Source organism: Macrobrachium nipponense, chromosome 42, assembly GCF_015104395.2.
Source record: "Macrobrachium nipponense isolate FS-2020 chromosome 42, ASM1510439v2, whole genome shotgun sequence".
Lineage (NCBI taxonomy): Eukaryota > Metazoa > Arthropoda > Malacostraca > Decapoda > Palaemonidae > Macrobrachium > Macrobrachium nipponense.
Genome location: NC_061103.1, coordinates 54301611 through 54323264, shown reverse-complemented (window position 1 = coordinate 54323264; position 21654 = coordinate 54301611). Strand labels below are relative to the sequence as shown.

The window sequence follows — 21654 nt, the reverse complement described above, 5'->3', positions numbered from 1 at the left end:
GTGTCACTACAATTTCCCCCGCCGTCTCTGATAGTCCACACGGATGCCTCTCTGAGCGGATGGGGGGGCTACCCCCAGTACAAGAAGGTTCAAGGAACGTGGTCGAAAACATTCCGCCAGTTCCACATCAATGTACTAGAGGCAATGGCCATTTTTCTGACCTTGAAATAACTAGCTCCGGCCAGGAACATTCATATCAGACTAGTCTCGGACAGCGCAGTGATAGTTCATTGCATAAACAGAGGGGGCTCCAAGTCGAGCCAAATAATCATGTGATGATTGCAATATTTTCGTTGGCAATGAAACATCATTGGCACCTTTCAGCTATTCACCTGGTAGGAGTACGGAATGTCATTGCAGACTCACTATCCAGAACAACTCCGCTGGAGTCAGAGTGGTCCTTGGACACCAAATCATTCCATTGGATTTGCCAACAAATCCCGGGCCTTCAGGTAGACCTGTTCGCCCCGGAATCCAATCACAAACTTCCGTGTTATGTGGCTCCCAATCTGGATCCTCTGGCTCACGCCACAGATGCGATGTCCATAGACTGGAACAATTGGCAGAAGATTGACCTATTTCCGCCAATAAACCTCTTGCTGAAAGTCCTACACAAACTCAGATCTTTCAGAAGACAGGTAGCATTGGTAGCACCCAACTGGCTGAAGAGCAATTGGTTTCCTCTTCTACTAGAGTTGAAACTCCGTCCCAGACAGATTCCCAACCCAAAACTGACTCAAATAGTACAAACTCAGACTGTGTCAGCTTCCTCAAGAATTCTGAATGCCCTAACTTTATGGACTTCATGAAGTTTGTGGCACAGAAGGATGCTAGTATTGACCCACTAAACACCTTGTTCATGGAGTCAGACAAAAGAGAATCAACGCTCAGACAGTATGATTCAGCAGTAAGGAAGTTGGCCATCTTTCTAAAAGAATCAGATGTCCAGAAGATGACTACGAATCTGGCAATTTAATTTTTTAGAACTCTGTTCGAAAAAAGGCCTAGCTGCTAGTACCATTACTATGACTAAATCTGCCTTGAGGAAGATATTTCAGTTTGGCTTTAATATTGATTTAACAGATTCGTACCTCTCGTCTATCCCTCGAGCATGTGCTCGTCTGAGACCGGTGGACCGCCCTCACATGGTCTCCTGGTTTTTGAATGACGTACTCAGGTTGGCTTCAGATACTGATAACGAATCATGCTCATATATAACCCTTCTTAGGAAAACATTATTTTTAATGAGTCTGGCCTCAGGCGCCAGAATATCTGAACTGTCGGCTCTCTCTAGAGAACCAAATCATATTGATTTCCTCCCGTCAGGAGAAGTTCTGCTCTCTTCAGATCGGAAATTCTTAGCAAAGAATGAAGACCCACAAAACAGGTGGTCCCCATGGAAGATTGTCCCTCTTCCACAGGACCCATCATTATGTCCTATTGTTACATTAAAATCTTATCTGGGCAGAACTTCTAAAAGGTCTTCAGGTCCTCTTTTTATTAGAGAGAAAGGTGGAACCATTTCCTTGAAGGCAATCAGACAACAAATTCTTTATTTTATTAAACAAGCCAATCCGGATACAGTCCCTCATGTCCATGATATCCGGGCAGTGGCTACCTCAGTTAATTATTTTCATAATATGAACTTCGAGGATCTTAAAAAATATACGGGTTGGAAATCCCCGACAGTATTTAAACGCCACTATCTGAAAAATCTAGAGGTCCTTAAATATTCGGCAGTGGCTGCAGGGAGCATTGTCTCCCCTGATATGGCCTAGTTATGTAACTCTATATCTGTATTCTATTATTTTGCTATTAATTATCTTTTGGTACTCACTCTAACCTACCTGCCTCGCTTGTAATCCCTGCCTTTCTGCCTTATGTTCTGGACTGGATTGCTCATCAACCCACTCCTGTACATGTACATAGTTCATTATTACAGTGGTCCCTCCGTATTCGCGGGGGATGCGTACCAGACCCCCCCGCGAATAGTTAGAATCCGCGAATGTTTGGAACCCCTATAAAAATGCTAAAAACAGCCTATTTTGATAGTTAAAACTTAAGAAAAACCACTAAATATTTTCATACTTGGTTTTTTTAATAGTTTTATCACAAAAAGTGCATTTTATGATGAATTTGATAACAAATACCAGGAATTTGTGGATATTTCTCATAGAAAAATACCGCGAATGCGCGAATTTTCCGCGAATAATGCAGGGAAAGGTTCCAGAGAGAAATCCGCGAATGTGTGAGTTCGCGAATATGGGGGTCCAACTGTATATTTGTTTTTATGTTCATTACCTGTTGTTTTTTCCCAGGATAGTATGGATTTGGTCATATTAAGTCCCTTTTTATCATTTGTAATTTGCTATTCTTACACTGGTTATTAAAACAATAATTTTAAGAAAAATTTTGTTTTCCTTTCATAAAAAATTTTTGTTTACCAAGCTTGTATGGCCAATTCCCTGCTACTATTTCACCGGCCGACACAGGTCAAACCCAGAAAAGGGATTTTGACAAAGGAAAAATCTATTTCTGGGGGAAGACCTCTGTTGCCCGGTGAACATATCCCTCTCTTTTTCTTTTTCCCCACCCTTTAGCTGACCCAAGCTTGGGTGCGTATTTCAGGAATGAGGGTTTCTGACAGAGGTAGTAGTAGCGAGCAGAAGATAGACGTTGTAACGGCACCTCTCTAGAGAGGGATTTTGAAAGAGGAGACTTCTAATTGGCAAAGTATCTGTGGTAGTGGCTTCCACTTGCCCCTGTGCTATACTGACTTCCTATGAGGGTGAGCGAGCTGGGGGTAGTAACTTCAGCATTCCATATGGCTTTTTTCTCTGGTATATTTAGCAGTTATTTATACCTAGAAATGAGTGCTATAGGAACATTTCACCGGGCGACACAGGTCTTCCCCCAGAAATAGATTTTTCCTTTGTCAAAATCCCTTTTTTGATAGCGTAGTCACTGTTTCGTCCTCAAAGGAGCATTACAAAGAAACTGACAGGTGACAAAAAACTTAAGTTCACAAATCTTCATCCCAAATATCTCAAAGTTTTAAGATTAAATCATTTCAGGTCCAGTGTCAAGCCAATAGTTTCAGTAAAAAAGATAATGAAAATACATAGGATATACTTTTAGCATAAAGTTCTATGGTGACTTACCGAAGTATGCTGGGTATTTTTGCGACCTTTACGCACATTCCCCAGCAATAGTCAACATACCCACCTGGTAGGGAGACCCCTGGTTTTCTGTCGTGGTGCCTATGGGGTCAGGACTAACCATACCACCTACTGCTACATAGGGCATTCAAATTTTTTTCCAGCTCATGGGAGTATTGTTTTAAGAATACTGACTCTCATGACCACCCAGTACATTCAGAAACTTCTTCAAATGATACATTTCTGAAAAAGGCCAATGATGTGCTTATTTCCTAATATCATGTGATCTAGGAAAGGAATGTGGGTTAGCCTTTTTAATGAGGGACACTAAAATTATTCTTAGCCCGTGTAGAGAGAGTGGTTTGTTCGTGCTAGGATGTAGGAAAATTGGACCTTCTGAAACATTTTCTGTGACATCTAGGTAATCCTTCAAGTGCTTGAACTGGGCATAATATTTTGTCTGCTAAACTGAGTTTTCTTATAAGAATAGATTTCCTCTTTAAAGGATTCTCATTCTTGCCCAGGAATGATGGCCCAGGGGATAACAATAATTGGTTATCAGCAGTTTGTGTGATATATCTTCCCCATCTAAGAGAGCCCAATTCTCTAATATGTGCTCCTGATGCTAATACTACCAGGAAGATTGCTTTTTGAAACATGCATGTGGTGGTTATGACAGGTTCATTGAACTGAGGAGTACATAAAAGTTTGAGTACCTTACTCAGGGACCAAGTCATTGGAAGTCTTTCAGGAGCGGGTCTCTGTAAAGAAAAAGATTATATTTAAAAAATCCACACATCGTCTATCTCGAATCTGGGTGTGATTGACCTGCAAGAAGCTAGCAGAACACACACTACAATCTTGTCAAAACCTGCATTTGCCTTGCCTTTGTCCTTTCCCCTTTTCTGAGTAATAGTTTGTTTTGAACATGTGTGGGATACAAAGGCAAAGTTATCAAGTAGTGATTACCTGTCTAACACTGTTGACTCTGGGATAGTTTTATATTGTTGGAAACTGTAGGTAGATGGTGTGTGTACCATATGCATGCCATTGGTTGTGGCTGAGATGCCTTATATTGCCATTTGGTCCAATTTCCTTTGAATCCCAATTTCTCAGTTTTTGCATTTTTTTTTTCATTTTTCATCAACAGTGGCCAGCAGGCAGTATTCTCTGGCCATGGATATCATCAACTTACTTCTAATGGAATTATAAAGTGATGTTGATAATTTAGAGGTTGCTGACGCCCCTATGGCAAAAACCTCAAGTTTTTGTAACTAAGAGTTGGAGAGGAAGGTGATGACCTTGAAATGATTACGACACAAGAGGGGGGGGAGATGGGGTGGGAAGTAGTGGGTCTGTGCAGATCTTTTTACATAATTCCGTTCTAGGATGATATGAGTTTATTCTATAAAAACAATTAGCCACTTCCTATTTCATTTAGGTATAAAAAAAAATTGTGAAATTTTGATAATTTTTTTTGGCCAAAAAAAACATACCCTTTTTTATCTTTTCTGATTTTGATGTCTATGGGTCCGACACCTTTTCTGGCAGTCACATGTTGTAAATAGTAGTTTTAGGAAGGTTTCCCTCAATTTGTGTGTGAATATAGCATATTTTGTATTTATTGTAAATATTTTTGTAAATTATTTTTTGAGAGAGAGAGAGAGAGAGAGAGAGAGAGAGAGAGAGAGAGAGAGAGAGAGAGAGAGAGAGAGAGAGAGAGAATAACATTTCTGATATAACAGTAAATTACATCTTAGTGCAGATCATTTTACATAATTCCATTTTAGGATAAAATGAGTTTAATTCCGTTCTAGGATAATATGAGTTTATTCTATAAAAAGAATTAGCCACTTCCTATTTCATTTAGGTACCAAAAAGAATTTGTTATATTTTGGCATTTTTTTGACCAAAAAAATTTTCCCTTTTTTTCTCTTTTCAGATTTTGACCTCTATGGGTCCGACACCTTTTCTGGCAGTCACATATTGTAAATAGTAGTTTTAATTGTAAATGGGCATGATTTATCTTCTCAGTAGTGTTCGGCAATGGTGAAATTGATTTTAGAAATTAAAATGTAATGCATTGCTGCAGTTTTTGAATTTTCACAAATTTTTCTGGCCGCTTGGGTCGAGCTCGACCCCACAAACCTTTAAAGGGGTACCAAAACAGCGAAACCTATCCAGGGTTAAATACTGGTAAGCAAAATAAAATTGCTGATATACTGGGTTCTTTCTGAAGGGAATTTCCTTCGTCTTCGAAAGATGCGTCTTGCTTGTCAGAAATGTGGGAAAATGAGGCGGATGTTACATTTTCACTGTTGCAGTTTTAAACATTGCTCTTTGAACTTACAAGTGAGCTGTCTTTTCCTAAAAGGTGGGCTCTGAGATGATGTTTAAATGCAACTGGTGATGGTTGCTGATCGTACGCTTCCATTTGACTTTTGCAACCAAAAAAGTGCCCCAACCCAGCCTATTTAGTCTGTAATTTAGAGTATACGTCATGCCAAGTTTTTATTTTGCCATTTTCAGCAAGTTAGACAAAGGATAGAGAATTGTACTTTTCATCACTTTCATTTCTTTAGCGGTTCTATTCATGTCTTGAAAGATTTTGTCTTGCATTTCTTGATGATTTTCTATCTGTTGGTAGTCGAGAATAAAACGGATCAAACTATCTATCAACAAGCCAAATGAAATGGCTTGTAATTTTCCAGCCTTTCTCTTCAAATATCCTTGGTTGTTGAAGTGATCAAAAGATTTTTAAGTACTTTTGGACAACAGTTGCACGGCAAGTTTAACTTTCATTCGTTCCGTACCTATAATAACATTGATATGTTTTTCAGAAACTTTATAAGCTGTCTGAAGATCACTTCATTCCTCTTTATTAGCTTTAACTGGACCATTGTGAGCGTATGTATTACAAACAGTTGCCTTAAGGTGTTTCTTTACCCCATCCCCTTATGTTTCATGAAAATGGTCTGGTAACACAGCAATGAAGCCTGTTTGTCTTGTAATGACAAACATGAATGGTCGACATATTGGATGCCAATGCTCATATTTTCTAATCACTACTGTAGACAGTGTATTAATGATATTAATGATATAAGAATAATAGTTTACATTACCAGTTAATTAAGTTGTTAAATAAATAGAAAAATTGTATAGTAACAGAGTAACAAAGATAGCAATGGTGAAAATCATATTCAGTCCTTACCAACCATAATTGTCAACCTTTGTTCCATTCAGGTGTGGCTGCTCAGGCATTTGCTGGGATCATACTTTTGTTCATGGTAGATCATTATTTAGTGTCCATTTCACACCCTCACCGATATCACTGTGTCGCCGTCCATGAAGACACAGCGATATTAGTGAGGGTGTGAAACAAGTTATTGAAGTCAAACTAACTGTTTCAAATATGTCGTTCAATATTTAAAATTTCCCTCCACTTGTGACCTAACAAATCATCAAGAAGAAATCAATTGTATTTTTATTTTTATGAAAGTAAACTCCACGATGATCATTCGCAGAATAGTGAGGTTCATATGAGTTCATGAAAACTATGGTGGTAGTTCGAGAAATCATTGGTTGTCAAAGACTCAATTGACAACGGAATTACCCTGCATATTGTAATTAAGTGCTTTGTAAGGTATTTCACCTTTAATACTGAATATTTATATGTATACAATTAGCAATTTGACCTTGCAACCAGATGCACCTTAAATGGGTAGATACTTAGAAATAAGAGCTGGATTGAATTGCTTTTGCTTTTGGGTATTTGTCAGGTTTTGATTTTACTTCTTTACATTTAACTTAAATGGCTAAATTTCTCCCCTCATTGGAGCAGGTCCTTGGTCATAATCATTGCTAAAACGTAAAACACCCAAGCTTTTTGTAATTATACAAATATGACTTTTCTTTATTAAAATCAGCTGGGTTCATCAATGAATTTTTACCAAATATCTGAAAACTATGTAGTACTACACACTTGTCATGTTCAGTGTTTTTCACAGCAATAATTTTGTATTAGCCTTTGTGATAAGACTCAAGTAATACAGATTGATTAAAGCTACATGCACTTTTTTTTTTTTTTAAATTTCCATTCTCGTAACATTCCTTACATTGAAAAAAGAAACACACAAGATTACTAAGTATAAATTGTTTACTTGTGAGTATTAATATAGTATTTTACTTAAACCTCAGTACATTCAGGCATTAACTGTGGCCCATTCTCAAGGAATATGGATACCTACTTAGTGGAGAGAAGCATTGATGCCTCCATGAATGTAGATAACAACTTACTGGAGAGAAGCATTGAAGTCTCTAGGAATATGGATAACTACTTAGTGGAGGCAGCATTGAAGTCTCCAGGAACACAGATAACTACTTACTGGAGGCAGCATTGAAGTCTCCAGTGACACAGATAACTACTTACTGGAGGCAGCATTGAAGTCTCCAGTGACACAGATAACTACTTACTGAAGGCAGCATTGAAGTCTCCAGTGACACAGATAACTACTTACTGTAGGCAGCATTGAAGTTTCCAGTGACACAGATAACTACTTACTGAAGGCAGCATTGAAGTCTCCAGTGACGCAGATAACTACTTACTGGAGGCAGCATTGAAGTCTCCAGTGACGCAGATAACTACTTACTGAAGGCAGCATTGAAGTCTCCAGTGACGCAGATAACTACTTACTGAAGGCAGCATTGAAGTCTCCAGTGACACAGATAACTACTTACTGAAGGCAGCATTGAAGTCTCCAGTGACACAGATCACTACTTACTGAAGGCAGCATTGAAGTCCCCAGTGACACAGATTACTACTTACTGGAGGCAGCATTGAAGTCTCCAGTGACACAGATTACTACTTACTGGAGGCAGCATTGAAGTCTCCAGGAACACAGATAACTACTTACTGTAGGCAGCATTGAAGTCTCCAGTGACACAGATTACTACTTACTGGAGGCAGCATTGAAGTCTCCAGTGACACAGATTACTACTTACTGGAGGCAGCATTGAAGTCTCCAGGAACACAGATAACTACTTACTGTAGGCAGCATTGAAGTCTCCAGGAACACAGATAACTACTTACTGTAGGCAGCATTGAAGTCTCCAGGAACACAGATAACTACTTACTGGAGGCAGCATTGAAGTCTCCAGTGACACAGATAACTACTTACTGGAGGCAGCATTGAAGTCTCCAGGGATGGAGACTTCAGTGCTGCTTTCCAGTAAGTAGTTATCCATATTCCTGCATATCTTCCTCTTTCCATTGATGCACTGTTTCGTAAACTCGCCCACTTCAAAGTTTACCCAGCTTGATTAGCTGCATATTGATATATTTACCTGTCTAATAAAGGTTAGATAGTTGTCCATATTTCTGGAGACTTCAATGCTGCTTGCTCTTCAGTAAGTAGTTATCTATATACCTGGAGACTTCAACACTGCAAAACAGTGTTTAGTCTCTATTAAAACACATCAAATATATTGTGGCTTCAATTAAATCATCAAGGACATAGAACCATAGACTAAGTTAATGAGTCATTCGATGAGAGTCCTGCTCAAGAAGTAGGCCTAGAACAAGATCAGAAGAATCTGGCCTTTTAGTCTCGAAACCAGTGACATACATTATGTAAATTTTTGCCTTGGCCTAAATTTTCGAGGGCTGAAGAATGTCAGTGTCAGTCATGGTATTTCGATGTCAGACGTAGGCCTAGGCCAAGGTCAGAAGAATCCAGCCTCGTGGTCTCTACACTACCATCAGTGCAGTGGGTGTATGTAAAACGTCTTTCACGTCTCATATGTAGGTTTGGTTGGTGTTGACCTCCTTAAGATGTTCTTGATTGACAGGAAAAGCACCGAAAGAAGGAACAAAAAGTTTGTGCATCCTGTTGCTTTACTTTCAAAAACACTTTCATCTCAGACATCTCAGATTTATATTTTGAGATGTCAGAAAGCTTTATCTGCATCTCATAAACATATTTAATAGGTTGTAATGGATTTCTTTGCTTCAAAAGGTAAATTAAGCTTGGTGAAATGCCAGTCGAATCAAATTTACTCAGAAAATTAAATAACAGGCTAATCATTTGTAGAAGCTTTTGGCTACCACATCAACGGCAACACTAAATTCTGTTAGACCTACTGCTGCTTTCTAATCATGAGGAGAATGGATGAGTTAGGGGCTATGACCAAACCAAAACCCCCTCCCCAAAAAATTCAAGAACAAGAAACAAGATATTAAAATATCAAGGGTGACCTTTAAGCAAAGGCAAACAGAACTTATTAGGATTACTGATTTTTCATCACCACATCTCGTGAGGAGTGACCTGGGAGGTTGCAGGGCTACCTGAGGATGGAGGGAGGGTGGACTGGAGGATAGGTAAGGGATGGGGGGGTGGCTGGAGAATCAGAAATGGGGGGTGGGGGAGCCGTTGGTTAAACGGACTCTCATTTAATTTTATCCTAATGAGAAGGAAAGCAAAAATTGACACTGATGCTCTTAATCACGGAAGTCAGGATAATACAAAGCTGCAATTACTGGAATCAGGAACAATGCTTGTTAAACATGAAAAGAATAAATAACACTTATAGTGGATGTACCCAACTGAACTAGTGTTCCCTTCACACACAAAAAACTAATCAAATTCAGTTTCAATTAGATTTTTGTTAATAATAAAAAGAATTAATGGACAAGGACGCAAAAATAGCAAAAATGTATCTTGGAGTCATTGAACTGAAAATCCACGGGATCATAAATAGTCGACAAATTTGTGACTGAAGCGACAATAAATCCAGTCATGAATCCCACGAGACAAAAGGCTGAGATGAAAACTCATATCGACTGCAAACTATTCCTTTTTATCCACTCTTGGGTTGGTATATAAGGACCATCAGGGTGGTTAAGGTGTGTTGTTACTCGGATGACTTGAGTTAAATACTGGCCAGAGAAATTTCCATCTAGGCTACTCTGGTGAGAAGTGGCTCGAATAAAAAACAAGTATGAGTGACACACTGGATACATTAGTTCCTTTATACATCTGGTGGTCTATCATTTTTGCCCAAAGCCTTCCATTCCGTAACCTGTCAATGGCTATCATAATTGCCTTTAAGAAATTATATTTATAGGTCTTGGTATTTGTGGTTTATAATTTCATTACTTTTATAAATAGATGGATTGTGTAAATCAAAGCTTTCTGAAATTGACACCTAATAATGATCTACCATAAACAAAAGTAGGATCCCAGCAAACGCCTGCACAGCCACACCTGAATGGAACAAAGGTTGACAATTATGGTTAATAAGGACTGAATATGATTATTACCATTGCTATTTTTATTGCTCTGTTACTATACTATTTTTATATTTGTTTAACAGCGACTCAGTTCACTGGTAATGTGAACTATTATTCGTATATCATTAACATATTGTCTAGAGTAGTGTTTAGAAAATATGAACATTGGCATCCAATAGCTCGACCATTCACATCCGTTGTTACAAGACAAACAGGCTCCATTGCTGCGTTACCAGACCATTATCATGAAACAGAAGGGGATGTGGTAAAGGAACACTTTGAGGCAACTTTACCATCCGGCAATATGAATCCATGGTCAAGAGAATTATTTCTAAAAAGCTTAACTAGATGTGGAGCATCTGCAAACACATATAGTATTTGCTGTTGTCCATTGGATTAATAAGGGACTTCATCGTGGTAGCCTAAGACGAGGTTGAGTTGACATCGTGCTCTCGACCTGCGCAGAAGCTTATTTTGGGTCAGCGCTGACAAGACCTCCTATACTCTTTGGACCTTGAATTGAACAATATTAATAAAATAGTAAATGAAAGAACAAAGCTTTTCACAATAAAATTTAGCACAAATGATTAACAAAATTATTCGTCTTTGCGGTGATACACAGCTAACTTGAGGTAGAGGGAGGTAGCGTTTATATTTTTAGGAATACGCAATGAATGAATGATTTTAAGTTATCGTGCATCGTGGTATTGATGAGGAGAGAAGAGACAGTAAAATCTTTACTATAATATGTACGTAAAAAGCACAATTCACACCAAAAAATTCACATAAAAAATATTTCACAATAAATTTAACATAAAACAAATGCAATACGGTAAAAAACAAAAACACCATAGAGAGAGAGAGAGAGAGAGAGAGAGAGAGAGAGAGAGAGAGAGAGAGAGAGAGAGAAATTTATTTTTGTACATGAACTTCCCTGACAGATATATACTTAGCTATAGTCTCCGACGTTCCCGACAGAATTTCAAATCTCGCGGCACACGCGACAGGTAGGTCAGGTGGTCTAAACCCTTTAACCCCGCCGCTGGGGGTGCGGGGATGTACGAACCCTTCCCGTAGAAGCCCTTGTCAGATTTTTTTTTTTCCTCTGTCGCGGGAACGATAACAACTGTTGTCGGTTCCTCTCGATAGTTTTCGATTCTCGCTTGCCTGGAGTTAATTTGGACTTATTTTGGTGACGTATTCGCTTTGTTTGGCTTGGCATACGCTGATTGTGGACCGGTTTGATTTTGAGTTTGATTTTCTTTAACGATGTCTGATCTAGAATCGGTAGTTAAAACTTCGGTTTTGTTTAGGGTTTGCGTGAATGAAGGATGTAAGGTGAGGTTGCCGAAGCTTCGGTAGACCCCCACACGGTTTGCATGAAATGCAGGGGGAATGAATGTGCTTTTGCTAACCCTTGTAATGAATGTAAGGGATTGAATGAAGAAGAATATAAGGCTCTCTCTTCTTATGTTAGGAAGTTGGAACGTGATAGAGTGCGTAAGGCTTCCTCTAGAAGTTCTAGCAGATCTAGAATGAGTGAGTTGGATGTGGATCCTAATAGTACTAACGTAGAATTAGAACCTTCTTCCCAAGTTGCAGCCCGGCTCCCCGCACCGAAGCCGAAGATTCGCCTTCGGAGGCGGCAGCTCTGGAAAGCCAAGAATCGTTCTATGGATCAGAAGATTCGTCAGTTGGAAGGTAAGGAGAGTGTTAGTGATCAGTGCAGTGTCCCCAGTGTTGTGGAGGGTGCGTCTGACCGGCTCCTTAGTGCCTCTAGGCCTAGACCTCTTCCAGACTCCCAGTTCCAGTGGAGTAGGAAAGTCGAAAGCCGCAGGAGGGCTAGGGAGAGCCCCCACCGGTCAGGCGTCCCTCGGCAGATCCTGAAGTACGCTCCCAGGCTGCCTCGGATCGCTACAAGAAGGAGCTCCTACGCCAATGCTTCTCCTCTTCGTCATCTCCCTCTCCGAAGAGAGGTTGGAACTCCCCGGATGCGTCGCGCCCGTTGAAGAGAGCTTGGAAGGCTCCTGCAGTCCCTTTGGCTTCTAGTCCGGAGTTTTTCCCGGAAGAATCGTCGGTGGAGGCGAAGAAACCCAAGAAATCCTGTGATCGTTCTTCTTCTCGCGCTCCGCGCTCGGCGCCTGCTTCCGAGGAAGAACAAGAAGATTCTCCTACGAGAGTACTCGCGGGACTTCAAGCTCAGATCACGGCGCTAGCAGACTCTCTAGCAGTTAGATCACGTAGGAAGAAGGACGTTTCTCTTCCGATCAAGAGATCTAGGCGCCGCTCTTCAGAGGATCGTTCTCCTTCATATGGTTGAGGTTTCGTAATGAAGGTGGGGGCTCGCGTGAGCGCCCTCGCTCGAGTGAGCGCCCTCGCTCGCGTGAGCGCCCTCGCTCGCCTGGCTCTCTTTCGATTTCAAGACGCCAAACATCGGTAGGACGCTCTATGGAGAAAGAAGTTTTTTCTCCAGATTGGATTCCCGCTTCCGGTAAGCGCACTGCACCTGCTCATCACGCGATTTCTTCAACTCCCTCGCGTGAAACTTCTCCTCAGCAGCCTCAAGATTCTAGAAGGCGCCCTTATACAAGTAGGGCGTTCTTCTTCCAGATGTCACTCTCCTCGAGTGTCGGATCGTGACTTCTCTCCTGACAGGCATCTAGAGTCTGGTAGGAGTCGTGTGCATGATAGACGGCCTACTGTTAGCCGCTCCCCGCAAGGTAGGCGCCAAGAGCCTACTGCACATAGATCTCCTAGTAGGCGCTCGTCTCTTTTAAGGCGTCATACTCCTGATTATTCTCCTAGGGGCAGACAACAAGAGTCTTTCAAGCGCCCTTCTCCGTGTAGGCGCTCTCCCAGCTTCTAGGCGCACTTCTCCTGACCGTTTGTCTCTTGGTAGGCACCAGGAATCCCGGAAGCGCCCTTCTCCAAGTAGGCGCTCGTTAGTTTTTGAAGCGCCCTTCTCCTGAATGTTACCCTCTTGTTAGACGTCAAGAGTCTCGCAAGCAGCCTTCTCCTAGTAGGCGCATTTCGCCTTCCAGTCGGACTTCCGTGATCGTACGCAACTGGACAGGTATGGAAGAGCCGCGCAAGCGCTCTGCTCTCGATAGGCGCTCTTCTCCTGGCAGCCGCTCGCCTCAGGATAGGCGCATAGAGTATAGTAGGCGCTCGCCTCCTCGTAAGCGCCCTGTGGATGTTTCCGAGGATTCTCGGAGTAGGAGCCCTACCTCTCCTTCGGCTGAGATTCCGTATACCTCGAAGAGGGAGTCTCATCGTAGACTTCCCAGATCTTCTCATCGTTCTCCAGTGGATGTGAACTCTTCTAAGAGAGGGCGTTTCTCCAACCTCTCGCTCAACTCCTGCTAGGATCCCTTCGTCACCTAAGGATCTTCCGCACTCGCCTCGACAAGACGTCCTAGAAGGTTCGGATGAGGAACCGAACACTTCTGCTTGCTGTCTCTTCTTACAAAGAAGCTTACAGAGCTACTTTTACAAGTTTTTTGGGGATTCCCTTACGCCTACGGCTCTCCTTCCTCACTCACTCACTTTTTTCAACGGCGAAGACAGCGAAGAGTTCTTCTTGTGTGAGGATGAGCCAACTCTTTCTATGAAGAAGGCACTGAGGAGTTTTGGTTCCTGGATGGCTTCCAAAGAAGAAGCGGGGAAAACGATGTTCGCTTTTCCTCCTTCGAAGTTTCAGGACGCGCTGGTTTCTGGTACGAAACAGGAGAGCCCTTAGGATTGGGTCTACCGTCTTCGGCTGATTCGGATTTTTCGGCACTGTTAGATTCGACAAGGAGAACAATGCCCTTAACTCTGCTAAGACGACTTGGGCAATGAATGAATTGGATCATTTGCTCAAAGGTATGTTTAGAGTGCTAGAAGTATTTAACTTCCTTGATTGGTCGTTGGGAGTCCTAGCCAAGCAAAATTGAAGTGCCAGAGTCAATTTCGCCAGAAGATCTTATGTGTGTTTTGTCTTGTATGGACAAGTCGGTAAGAGACGGAGCGAGTGAAATCGCCTCCCTTTATGGGGCCGGGATCGTGAGAAGAGGTCGGTTTATTGTTCCTTCTTAACGAAGTCGGTCTCCCATGCTCAGAGGTCTTCTTTGCTGTTTGCTCCTCTGTCTACTCAGTTTTTGCCCTTGTTCCCGAACGCTCGAGTGCAGGACATTTCGAGGTCACTTTCCGGCCAAAGCCACCCAGGACCTTTTGGCACAGTCGGCAAGAAAAACCTCGCCCTTCCTTCCCTACCAAGGCTAAGAAGGAAAAGGCAAGTGTTCGAGAACCCTTCGAGGGGCATCTTCATCAAGAACCTCTACGTTTAGAGGTCGTAGACCTTCAAGAAGGGGTAAGACTTTCGCCAAGTCTGTTAAAGCCCCCAAATAACTTGCAAGTCCTTCAATCAACGGTGGGCGCCAGACTCTTAGAGGTTTGCAGAAGTCTGGGCCCAAAAAGGGGCGGATCCTTGGACCCTTTCTATTTTGAGGAGAGGTTACCTCATCCCTTTCGTCGAAAGACCTCCCTTGACGACCATCCCAAGGGAACTGACGGCCAGGTACAGAGACCCCATCATGAATCAAGCTCTCCATCTAGCAGTAGATCAGATGCTGGAGAAGGGGGCTATCGAACTAGTGACAGACCATCATTCATCGGGCTTCTACAACCGCCTTTTCCTAGTTCCGAAGTCCTCAGGGGGATGGAGACCGGTGTTGGATGTAAGCGCCCTGAACTTCGTAGAAAAGAAGAAGTTCACGATGGAAACGCCTTCATCAGTGCTGGCAGCACTTCGTCCAGGGGACTGGATGGTTTCCTTGGATTTACAGGACGCTTACTTCCACGTACCGATCCATCCTTCCTCGAGGAAGTTTCTCAGATTCATGATGGGGGGGAAAATTTTTCAGTTCAGGGCTCTGTGTTTCGGCCTCTCGACGGCCCCTCAAGTGTTCACAGGGATTTTGAGGAATGTGGCTCAATGGCTTCATTTGAAAGGGGTGAGGATATCCAGGGGGGTGTACCTCGACGATTGGCTAATAAGGGCCAATTCAGAAGATCGTTGTTTGAAGGACTTACAAGTAACTTTAGAATTGACGAAGGCTTTGGGACTTCTCGTCAATTTCAAGAAGTCATCACTAATTCCCGAGCAAGAGTGTGTGTATCTCGGGATACAGATGAACTCTCTGAGTTTTCGGGCTTTTCCTCGCAGGAAAGGATAGCCCGAGGATTCGAGAGAGTAACAACCTTCTTAGGGAAAGAAGTATGCACAGTGAGGGAGTGGATGAGTCTGCTGGGGACGCTCTCCTCTCTGGAGCAATTCGTTTCCCTAGGAAGGTTGCACCTGAGACCACTCCAATTCTTTCTTCATCGGAATTGGAGTCGTCGTTCTCAGGATTTGACGTTCTCCCTGTCGTTATCCCAGGACATCAAGAAACATCTCTTATGGTGACAGATCCCAACCTCTTTGCAAAGGGACTGTCTCTTCAATCACAGACCCCCAACCTGGTGTTGTTCTCCGACGCGTCGGACATGGGGTGGGGTGCAACTCTGGGAACCAGCGAAGTGTCAGGTGCCTGGGTGGGGGACCAGGTAGCCTGGCACATCAACAGAAAGGAGTTGATGGCTGTGTGGTTGGCTCTGAAGGCTTTCGAGCCCAAAGTCAGAAGATCGGTAGTGCAGGTCAACGCGGACAACACTACAGCTCTGGCATACATCAGGAAACAGGGGGGGACGCACTCCTTCTCCCTGTACGAGACAGCAAGAGACCTTCTTCTGTGGGCAAGAAGAAAGAGGAATCAAGCTTCTCACCTGGTTCGTGCAGGGAGAAAGGAATGTAAGAGCAGATCTCCTCAGCAGGAAAGATCAGGTCCTTCCCACAGAGTGGACCCTTCATCTGGATGTATGCCAGAGCCTGTGGAAGTTATGGGGCAGGCCACACATAGACCTCTTTGCCACGTCAAAGAACAAGAGGCTGGATCCTTACTGCTCTCCGATATCGGATCCAGAGGCAGTAGCAATAGATGCTCTTCTTCTAGACTGGAACGGACTCGACGTCTACGCGTTTCCCCCCTTCAAGATCCCTGGGGCTAACCATCAAGAAGTTCGTAGAGTCCGATTCAACGAGAATGACCTTAATCGCTCCCTTTTGGCCGGCCCAAGAATGGTTCACAGAGGTACTGGAATGGTTGGTGGACCTTCCAAGATCGCTCCGCTAAGGAGCGATCTACTCAGACAACCCCACTTCGACAGGTACCACAAAAATCTCCTCGCTCTCAGTCTGACTGGTTTTCAGACTGTCCAAAGTTTGGTCAGAGCGAAAGGCTTTTCAGCAACAGCTGCTAAAGCAATCGCAAGAGCGAGGAGACCTTCCACCTTGCGTGTATACCAGTCAAAGTGGGGATGTCTTCAGACGTTGGTGCAAGAGGAAGAACATTTCCTCTTCCATACCTCTGTGACCCAAATTGCGGATTTCCTTATTTTCCTCAAAGAAGAATGTCATCTGGTTGTGTCAACTATTAAGGGATACTGCAGTATGTTAGCGGCGGTATTTCGGCATAGAGGCTTAAATATATCCGATGATAAGGACCTGCATGATCTTATTAGATCATTTGAAACCATTAAGCGTCCTCATGTAGTACCGAAACTGGAATCTAGACGTAGTCCTACAATTCCTTGGATCGTCTAGATTCGAACCTCCTGGCTTAGCCTCTTTCAAGGATTTGACGAAGAAGGCTATCTTCCTTTTGGCCCTAGCTACAGCTAAGAGAGTGAGTGAGCTCCAAGCTATTGAGGGCAATGTAGGGTTTAAGGAAGATTCTATGGTGTGTTCATTTCTTCCAAGTTTCCTGGCAAAGAATGAAAACCCATCACGCCCTTGGCCCAGGAGCTTTGAAGTTCGTAGTTTATCTTTTCTAGTAGGGGAAGAGCCGAAACGAACTCTTTGCCCTATGAGAATTATGAAGTATTTCCTTAAGAGGAAGGAACAACTTAAGGCTAATCAAGATGTGCTTTGGTGCTCCGTAAAGGACCCCACTCGGCCCATGTCGAAGAATGCTCTTTCCTTTTTTTTGAGAAGTCTTATTACAGAGGCACATGTTGCCTGTAAGGAAGATCATTTTAGACTACTAAAAAGTGAAAGCTCACGAGGTGAGAGCCATCGCAACTTCGCTTGCATTCAGAAAAAAATATGTCTGTGCGGAACTTGATGGAGGCGACTTTTGGAGATGCCAATCGGTTTTCGCAAACCACTACCTACGTGATGTAAAAATCACATATGATAAATGCTTCGCCTTGGGTCCTTTCGTATCGGCGGATTCGGTGCTGGGGCAGGGAGCTGAAACTTATCCTGTGTAAATTGTTTATATGTTACCCTATATTTTATATTGTTGTTTTTTGGTTGTCTGAAAGAGGCTGCAGGAGGCACCTCTTTTTGTCGTAATATTAACCCTTTGTATTTTGGTTAGGTGGTCTGGTGGGTTTTGGCTCCTTGCAGAGGTAGTGGTAAGGATCTGTTAGGTAAGCGGACAAGGTCCCTCTAACAGCATCCGACTTGGATTCTACCACAATAGGGGATCACATATCCCAGTGGTAGATCCGCGAGTCTTTCAGCATCAGGTCACGTCCTAGCTGTAGCTCTCCAGGCAATGCAGACTCCGGAAGAGATAGTATCTATGAAGTCTTCATCCTGAAAAGGTGAGAACCAAGGTTTTTATATCCTACAACATTAGTTGTTTCCCGTCTTACCTGTATTATTGAGCTGTCTCTTACCCTCCACCAAGGGTGCCAATCAGCTAAGTATATATCTGTCAGGGAAGTTCATGTACAAAAATGATATTGTTAAACTACAATAAAGTTTTGTACATACTTACCTGGCAGATATATACGATTAATGGCCCACCCAGCCTCCCCTCAGGAGACAGGTGGAAGAGAAAAATCTGACAAGCTTACGGGAGTGGTTCGTACATCCGCCACCCAGCGGCGGGTAAGGTAGACCACCTGACCTACCTGTCGCGTGTGCCGCGAGATTTGAAATTAATCTGTCGGGAACGTCGGAGACTATAGCTAAGTATATATCTGCCAGGTAAGTATGTACAAAACTTTATTGTAGTTTAACAATATCATTTTATCTCTTTCCTTTTCTTGCATTCTTGACTTATTACTTTTTTGTTTGTAAAATCCTCATGTTTGTTTTAAAAGTCTGCCGTTTGCCAACAGTAAGTTTATGTATTGTGGCATAATTAATCTATTTCGTGCACTTAAGAACCAAGTGTAAACATGCTGATTTACTCTCTCTCTCTCTCTCTCTCAGACACAATCGGATACACACACACACACTATCGATTCCTTTGATTATCTTTGTACCTAATGTGAATAAAATTTCTTTTGTTATCAACCTTTGCATACTGCAACCAATTTTTTGGGTTTGCTCATCCATCCCCCAGCCGGCCGGCGCCATTTTTACCAAACAGTTCGTAAGTCGTACACAGAAAAATAAAATTGAGAAAATTTTACTTCATATAACGTACTGTTTCATTACTTTACACTTTTGATTTAACTTTTGAACTCATTAATAATAGGAAATGTATGAAAAGGGTGACTTTTTGGGTTGGCTGGAACGAATTATCCTAATTGTTTTATTTCTTAAGGGGATATTTGTTTCATACTTCAAACAGCCTTCTGGAATACGCAATGAATGAATGATTTTAAGTTATCGTGCATCGTGGTATTGATGAGGAGAGAAGAGACAGTAAAATCTTTACTATAATATGTACGTAAAAGCAGTACCAATTCACATAAAAAATATTTCACAATAAATTTAACATAAAACAAATGCAATACGGTAAAAAACAAAAACACCTGAGAGAGAGAGAGAGAGAGAGAGAGAGAGAGAGAGAGAGAGAGAGAGAGAGAGAGAGAGAGAAATTTATTTTATCTCTTTCCTTTTCTTGCATTCTTGACTTATTACTTTTTTGTTTGTAAAATCCTCATGTTTGTTTTAAAAGTCTGCCGTTTGCCAACAGTAAGTTTATGTATTGTGGCATAATTAATCTATTTCGTGCACTTAAGAACCAAGTGTAAACATGCTGATTTACTCTCTCTCTCTCTCAGACACAATCGGATACACACACACACACTATCGATTCCTTTGATTATCTTTGTACCTAATGTGAATAAAATTTCTTTTGTTATCAACCTTTGCATACTGCAACCAATTTGGTTTGCTCATCCATCCCCCAGCCGGCCGGCGCCATTTTTACCAAACAGTTCGTAAGTCGTACACAGAAAAATAAAATTGAGAAAATTTTACTTCATATAACGTACTGTTTCATTACTTTACACTTTTGATTTAACTTTTGAACTCATTAATAATAGGAAATGTATGAAAAGGGTGACTTTTTGGGTTGGCTGGAACAAATTATCCTAATTGTTTTATTTCTTATGGGGATATTTGTTTCATACTTCAAACAGCCTTCTGGAACGGATTAAGTTCGAAGTACGAGGTGCTACTTCTGTATATAGCAGATGATGTTTTTGTTTATTGTAATGGAGAATCTAAGAAGGATGTAATGATGAACCATGAACACAGGTTGAAAATGCTATTTGATCGCTGTCGCAAGCATGGAATAAAATTGAATAAAAATAAGGTAAAACTACATAAATCTGAGATCACTTTTCTTGGTCATAAAGTTACTGTTTGTGGTTTAAAAGCAGATCCTTTTAAGGTTGAGTCCATTGTAAAGATGCCTGCCCCAACCAATGTTACTAAGTGCTCAGGTTGAATGATATGGTTAGCTATTTCTGCCTGATTCGCGGGACGATCAACAGCGTGTGATTATTGCGAATCTAAAGACCCTAAAGGCTATCAAGTGACCAAAGGCTTTTTGCGTTACCACTTAAGGACTTTATCTTTAATATTGGGTGCAGATGACTTGTTATTAGTTCCAGCTCAACCAAGAAGTGGTGTCCAAGAGCATCATTATTTTTGAATTCGTGTAACAATCAAACAAATGCATTCCACAGCTGACGTGGTGGATAACAGTACATGCTGGGTGAGATTTCATACGGTCAGGGGCATTGGTCTGACCCTTGCATTCAGGAAGAACACATTGGACAGGTACTACTAAGGATGGGAATGTGGTTGCAAGAGACCACATTCACCTCCTTTTTACCTTCAGGACATTGCCCTAGATCCTTGGATCCTTTTTCCTTGGGTTCTCTGGTGGGTGCTCAACAGTCATGTAGTTCACCCAGCTCTTAAATACAGGTGGCATTTCGCCTAAGGTGTACAAGCAGCAAAAGAGAGGTTGTGTTGGACTGGCTTTCCACATTTCTATTTTATACCCTTCCTCTCCCTGTGGGCAGAGAGACATTTTAGCAAGCTGTCACTTGCTGGACGGGTGTACTGCAGTTGTTCTAGACGACTGTATATTCTATCTATAATCTAGCTCAATTTGGATTAATAGATGCAACTCCTACAACTCCTACCCTCTCTCCTAACAAGGGGAGAGAGGGACTGACAATGACAAAGCCGTTGGTTTTCTTTAGCTTTATTGTGGGTTCATGCAAGCCGTTCTTTGAACCATTAATGCTACATCCCATTAACTTGAAAGGCACAGTAGTATGGCAGTTGAACATCACACGTTTAACAGATCAGAGGCATGGGTCTCTTTCCTTTTGCTCTTTCATTGTCAAGAAGAGATGCCCCTGTTGAGGCAAACTGCCAGTCAGTTCAGAGATTTGCCTAGAATCATCCCACCAAGAAATAAGTCTCCCATGTGTAAAGACCGAGGGTTTGTATATGTGTAGGAACAAATGACAAATTTTTAAAGTAATTTGTATTTTTCCTAACATAACCTGAGGTCTTTACATAAATGGCCCACCTTTAGCCATCCCTCATTCTGCTACCTGGCCAAAAGGTAAAGTGAATGCGTACCAACTGGATGGCAGGGCTTCCACCCCTATAGAGGTAGCCAACTAGCAATAACCACCTTGGTTTTAGTTAAATGGCCAGTTCTAGCTTGCACTGAAAGTTAATTCCCCATATGTAAAGGCATTAGGTTTGTATAGTAGGAGAAATGCAAATTACTTTAAAAATTTGTCATATTTCAAAATGTAGTGGAACCAAGTGTACTGATATTGCAGTCAGTCAGGAAGCAGTCATTGTTATTACTACTCCAGAGAACTCTCCAAGAGGCATGACCATTTTCTTTC

General features: G+C 42.0%; 1 protein-coding gene across 1 annotated transcript in view; it reads left to right on the top strand.

Annotated features, from left to right (window-relative positions):
* The window catches only part of LOC135213395 (uncharacterized), a 143271-nt gene that overhangs the window by 120582 nt on the left and 1035 nt on the right, over positions 1-21654 (top strand). The gene's annotated exons all lie outside the window — the stretch shown is intronic.